At 38.2% G+C, this 7,112-nt stretch overlaps 1 pseudogene; it reads left to right on the top strand.

The window, feature by feature from the left end:
* The first annotated feature begins 2,158 nt into the window (after nt 1–2,158).
* LOC141583998 (peptidyl-prolyl cis-trans isomerase FKBP1A pseudogene) lies at nt 2,159–2,707 on the top strand (annotated as a pseudogene).
* Nucleotides 2,708–7,112: the final 4,405 nt, after the last annotated feature.

Below are 7,112 nucleotides of genomic sequence, written 5' to 3'. Positions count from 1 at the left end.
TTTACATTCTAAACTCTTCCATATTTTGTCTGTATTTACCATATGTGGTAGATTGTATTTACCATATCTCTTTGTTGATGTTATTTGTTTTCTTTTGTGTTTGTGTATATGTGTGTGCCTTTTGTTTGTTATTTAGGAAGGGTTGTGTAGCTCCTGTTTAACATTGCACTAAAAAAAATTTGACATCGTTTAACTCCTTTTAACTTGATACACTTCTACTATTTAGTTTACAAGTTTTGAATGACATCTTTCTTTTTTTTTTTTTTTTTTTGAGACAGAGTTTCGCTCTTGTTACCCAGGCTGGAGTGCAATGGCGCTATCTCGGCTCACCGCAACCTCCGCCTCCTGGGTTCAGGCAATTCTCCTGCCTCAGCCTCCCGAGTAGCTGGGATTACAGGCACGTGCCACCATGCCCAGCTAATTTTTTGTATTTTTAGTAGAGACGGGGTTTCACCATGTTGACCAGGATGGTCTCGATCTCTCGACCTCGTGATCCACCCGCCTCGGCCTCCCAAAGTGCTGGGATTACAAGCTTGAGCCACCGCGCCCGGCCTAAATGACATCTTTCAATTTCAAAATTCTACCACTATGACCATCAAAGACATTATTTTCCTCTTCTCTAACCTCTTTACCTGCCATTTCTTATTTGTTATTTCAACCTAAACATAAAGTGACAGCCTTTGTGCCCCACCTGTCCCCACTTTGGTTTTGGATTTAGATCTACAATTAAATGTATTTAATTGCACATGCTGTACAAAAGTGTATCCGAAACATTACTTGCTGACTGGAATTTATCCTTAACAGAGGCCTCATGAGGGAATCAGGTCTTGCTGAGTTTTGCATGCTTAATGAACTTTTCCCACTGTCTTGATACATGGATAGGATCACTGGATAAGGTACTTGCCCAAAATGTATTTTTCCTGTGATTTTAGGAAATATTGTTTAGCCTTGGGGGACAGGCATGTGTGTTCTCATTCTGGAATTCTATTTTGTTCTACCAGGACCTTAATTTCTACCAGTTACTTCATTCATTCTCTTCACTACAAGTCTCCTTCCTTTGACCAGGCTTCCCCATCTCCAAGCAATTCTGACCTTTGGAGATTGGCCCCTCTGGCCCTCTGCACCGTGAAACCCCTGCCTTTCAGTTCCCCAGTAGCCAGGTTCTGATCCACCAGGTTTCAGCCACGTTCTGTGTTGCTCCACACTTGCTGTATAAGGATGGTTTTTCCTGTGTTCTGTCATGAACAGGCCCTCAGTGCTGTGCTGGCCTTTATTGCTGGTGTGTGGCTCCCAGACCTGGCTAAATAAAATCACCTGAGGTCCACAGTGTTCCCCAGCCCGGGTAGGGGGCAGGATTATGGGTGGTATTTTTGACTCTCTTAATCCCTAGGGCTGTGAAGTGTATGTGGAGAAATTCAGCTACTCTTCTATCCTACTTCTTCAAATGCAGAACTTTGATAGTATAAAAAATGAGCAGAATCATATACTAGAACATCCTGGTAATCACTGGCCAGCTTCAACAATTATCAACAAATGGCTGAGCTTTACTAAATACAATCCTTCCTAGTTACCTATGAAGTGTGTGTGTGTATATGTGCACATTAATATATGTGTGTATATGTATATAGCATATGCATGTGCATATATGTCTGTAGATATATATGTAAATTCACACACACACACACACACACACACATATATATATATATATATATATATATATATATATATATATATGTACACACACATACACACGTGCCCTTCGAAGATTGGGCCCTCTGGTCCTCTGCACCATGAAGCCCCTGCCTGTCAATTCTCCAGTAGCAGAGTTCTGATCCACGAGGTCTCAGCCATGTTCTGTGTTCCTCCACACTCAAATTTTTACCTCTATAACACACATGTGTATATATATACATGTGTGAATTTTTAATTTGTATATATATACACATGTGCGTATAAATTTTAGATCTAAATTAAATATATACATAGGTATATATATATATATTTTTTTTTTAATTATCTTTGCATATACATAATCTTAGCGATGGAACCAAAGTCTAAACACAAAATTCATTTAAGTTTTGTATATAAGTTCGCTGTCGGTCCACGCCGCCCGTCGCGCTGCCCGCCAGTCCAGCGTCTGCCGCCGCCGTGGGAGAGCAGGTGGAAACCATCTCCCCGGGAGACGGGCGCACCTTCCCGAAGCAGAGCCAGACCTGCGTGGTGCACTACATCGGGATGCTTGAAGGTGGAAAGAAATTTGATTCCTCCCGGGACAGAAACAAGCCTTTTAACTTTATGCTAGGCAAGCAGGAGGTGATCGAGGCTGGGAAGAAGGGGTTGCGCAGATGAGTGTCGGTCAGAGATCCAAACTGACTATATCTCCAGATTATGCCTACGGTGCCACTGGGCACACAGGCATCATCCCAACACGTGCCACCCTTGTCTTTGATGTGGAGCTTCTAAAACTGGAATGACAGGAATGGCCTCCTCCCTTAGCTCCCTGTTCTTGGGTCTGTCATGGAGGGATCCTGGTGCCTCCAGATGCGTGCACATGAATCCATGTGGAGCTTTTCCTGATGTTCCACTACACTCAGTATAGACATCTGACCTGACTGAATGTGTTCTGTCACTCAGCTTTGCTTCGGGCACCTCCATTTCCTCTTCCCCTTTATCCTCATATGTGTATTTACCTAAACTATATGCCATAAACCTCAAGTTATTCATTTTATTTGGTTTTCATTTTGGGGTGAAGATTCAGTTTCAATCTTTTGGATCTAGGTTTCTAATTAAGTACATGATCAAGTATTAACAACACAAGTGATAGGTTAACTTTAGAATAGAAATTGGTGTTGGATGGGGGGGTTGCAAGAATATTTTATTTTAATTTTTGGATGAAATTTTTATCTATTATATATTAAACATTCTTGCTGCTGCGCTGCAAAGCCATAGCAGATTTGAGGCGCTATTGAGGGTTGAATTATTCTCCAAGTTGAGAGATGTCCTTGGGTTAAAATAAAAGCCCTACCTAAAACTGAAGTGGGGATGGGGAGAGCCTTTGCCTCCACCAATCCCACCCCACCCTCTCCTTAAACTCGCTGCCTTTGAAAGCAGGTCATTTTCACTTCGATGTTGGACACTACAGGTATCTACCTGTCCCTGAGCCAGCAGGGACCTCTGAAGCCTTCTTTGTGGCCTGGTTTATTTATTTATTTATTTATTTATTTATTTATTTATTTATTCATTCCTATCCTGTGGTTGGTCTAATGGACTTTCAGGAATTTTGTAATCTCATAACTTTCCAAGCTCCACCACTTCCTAAATCTTGAGTACTTTAACTGACAGTTTAAATTGAAGGTGCTGTTTGCAGACTTAACACCCAATGAAAGCCCAGCCATGATGACAAATCATTGAATATTCTCTTAAGAAAATGATGCTGGTCATCACAGCTTTAGCATGTCCTGTTTTTTGATGTTTGTCTCCCTCTGCTGATCTCAAAGTTTCCTGGCTTTTCCTCCCTCAGCCCCTTCTCACCCCTTTGCTGTCCTGTGTAGTGATTTGGTGAAAGAAATCATTGCTGCTCCCTCACCCCAGCACCATACATGAGTTTCAAGTTTTATTATTGCAATAAAAGTGCTTTATGCTGGCTTTTCTAAAAAAAAAATAAATAAATAAATAAAAAGTTTTATATATCCCTTATACACACAGCCTGAAGCTAATTTTACGCAATATTTTAAATAATTTTGTGTCTGAAGCAAAGTTTATGTGAATTGAATCTTCTACTTATGGCATCATATTGGCACTCAAAATGTTTCAGATTTTGAAGCATTTTTGATTCAGGTTTTCAGATTAGAGATATTCAACTTATACAGTTAAATCTCTGGATCGTAAAATCATGAATATTTTTTCCCATGTGATATCCTATATTCTCTAAATGATAAATATGTGCCAGTTTAATAATCACAAATGAAATTACAAAGGAATTTAAAAATAGAAAAGAAATTGGTATGAAGGAGATAATTTTAAGGCTGCTGAGAAAATTATTCTAATATAAACCAGTTAGCTAATGTAGCTTTTTCTTCTTAAGATTAATTGCCTTGGACAGCATGTAATCAGAATTAAAATGTTAGAATAAAGTAGGTGTATTTTAATCTAATTTTTAAAACTTACTAATTTTATAATAGTTGATTTTCCTAGTCACCACTGCTTTCACAAATAACCTTTGTTCTTCTGGGGAGAGCATGGTAATATTTCAATGCAAGAAAAATGTTGTTTATAATGCTGTTCATTAACTCATCCTGTCGGGTTGCAAAAGGCTACCAGGAAGTTTGTGAAGGATGCTTTGTGGGTAGCAGGAAGTTCTGAGGTTTAACAAATAAATTTGGCTAAATAAAACTCTGACAGGTGCAGCTGGTAGCCAACACTCCAATTCATTCATGTACAATTTTGATTACTGTAGCCAAGTCATAATTAGGTTGGTAATGATTTAATAATCCAAATAATTTTTTAGATTCAGTGATATACATGAAAAACAATTGTCTTCATTCTCTACTTTTATTTTTGGTAGCACTGCTAATGTTTTTAGACCAACATACCTTTTTTTTAAAATTAAAAAAAAATATTGTTTTAGAGTTGGTGTCTCACTCTTTCACTCAGGCTAGAATGCAGGAGTGAGATCATAACTCATCTCAGCCTCAAACTCCTGGGCTCAAGTGATCCTATCACCTCAGCCTCCTAATTAGCTGGGGCCACTAGGCATATACCATCAAATCTGTCTAACTTACGCTTATTTGTAAACATTGTTTCTTAAGAGAAGACATAATGGCATTTAGTGTGATAGTGTATTCTAAACAACTTATGATTATGATTTATGGTCCCCCCAAAATATTAATATTTCCAGTATAATTCTGTCTGCATAAGTATGGGAATCATAAAGTATTGCTCTCTTCCTCCAATATTAATATTTTTTGAGTTAATATACTGCTTTAAAGTGTAGAGTGTTTATCTCAGGATTCTTTCAATATACCTTGGGGGAAAGCAGAGCAGGGATTATTAATTTGGTCTTGTACATAAAGAAAATGGAACTTAAGAGATTTTTAGTTAATTTCCTAGAAGTTAAAGATGTCTAAGAGAAGCAAATGTGAACAAAGATGATGTTTAGAAAGGACGAGGTGATTGGAACCAGACAAACATGGATATGAGTCATGATTCTGTCATTTGGGAAAGTCGCTCCATCTCTCTGATAATCAGTTTTCACATATGTGCAAAAGGTATTAAGTCCAACTTTGCTGGATTGTTATAAGACTTAAATAGAAATAATATGCTAAGCATGTAGAATTTAGGATGTTTCTTTAACAGCTATCTTCATTCATTTCTCTTAAATATCTTTATGTTTAGGAGACAGTTACAGTTGAATATTTTAAGTACGGAGACAAGCATGACTTGGGGGATGCAGTTAGAGACAATTTTAACTCTTTGCCAGGGTCACTTTGAATTTATTCTGTGGGATTAATTCCTCCCTTGCTCTAGATGAAAGGGCAACTCCTACAACTTATCACTTTCAGTTAATGAAAGGTTCTTCAAAAAAGTAACTCATATGAGGGTAGTCATCAAAACTTCAATCTCAATTTAAAGCTAAAACTTCTCCCTCCACCCAGGCCAGCTGCAGACCAAGCAATTGACCTAGCAATCCCATTACTGGGTATATACCCAAAGGATTATAAATCATTCACATGTACACATATGTTTATTACAGCACTCTTCACAATAGCAAAGACTTGCAATCAACCCAAATGCTCACCCGTTATAGACTGGATAAAGAAAATGTCTTTTACATTTACATCAGGGAATACTATGCAGCCATAAAGAAGAAGGATTTCACATCCTTTGCAGGGATATGGATGAAGCTGGAAACCATCATTTTCAGCAAAGTAACACAGGAACAGAAAACCAAAAACTGCATGTTCTCACTCATAAATAGGAGTTGAACAATGAGAGCACAATGAGACACAGGGAGGGAAACATCACACAATGGGGCCTGTTGGGAGGTGGGGGTAAGGGGGGAGGGATAGCATTAGGAGAAATACCTACTGTAGATGATAGGTTGTTGGGTGCAGGAAACCACAATGGCAGAGGTATACCTATATAACAAACCTGTACATTCTGCATACATATCCCAGAACTTAAAATACAGTAAAAAATAATTATCCTTCCAGTAATGGTTATGGTTTTACAGTGAACCAATCAAATTCTCTTACAGAGCCTATTTTATGATTACTCAAATTTTAGGGAGAAATGACCAGGCTCTTTGTTTCCTTCCTGAATATTCTTGAAAGGTTTTGAAATAGAATTGATTCTTGTAGAGAGGCAGATACTTTGGTCTTGTTAGCACTTGTAAGTAAGTGGTTCAATGGATACATAGGATAAACAGGTTTACCAGCTAAAACTAGCAGCATCTAGAATGATTATTCAAAGATTCCAAAGTAGGTGCTGAAAGAGCTCCTGAAGGATTGAAACTGATCAAGTCTGAAAGTTGTTCCAATGGAAAATGGTAGTACACAAGAAGGCTAGAAGTTGGGGACAATAGAAGTAGCTAAATTAGGCTGAACCCTAGACTTTTGTTCTTACCAAGGAAAGGAATTAAGGAAGTGTGAATTCTGGGTTTCTACTACTGTCCTCTAGGAACCACTGGTTTGGGGGAATTGCCGGTAGAATTGGGCAGGGATGCCTTCTTTTATGCAGATGTTTAAATGTCCATATAAAAGTTTCTTCTCTTATGCAGGAAGTTGTTAGTGTTAATTACACCTTTTAGCTGCATGGTGTTATCTCAATTCATTGCAGACATGTTTTTGTAAAATACAGTAAAAATGCAATACTGGAAAATTGAAATTAAAAAGACAAGCTCTGAGTTTTTATTATTAGACATAACAAAAAAAATCATTTTTTCAAATTGCTCTCAAGTTTCTAAGTCCTTCCTCTCAACATCTGACTCATTGCAGACAGGTAACAGCTTGCAGACTGACATCAGTGTGCAAACCACACTTGAGTGGTTTGCTTCATACTAGCAGAACCTCTCAAACTTTATGAAATGCTCATCCGGGGTTCTGGTATAC

This window comes from Saimiri boliviensis, chromosome 3, assembly GCF_048565385.1.
Source record: "Saimiri boliviensis isolate mSaiBol1 chromosome 3, mSaiBol1.pri, whole genome shotgun sequence".
NCBI classification, from domain to species: domain Eukaryota; kingdom Metazoa; phylum Chordata; class Mammalia; order Primates; family Cebidae; genus Saimiri; species Saimiri boliviensis.
The sequence above is the reverse complement of the archived record's forward strand: the minus strand, read 5'-3'. Positions and strand labels throughout refer to the sequence as shown.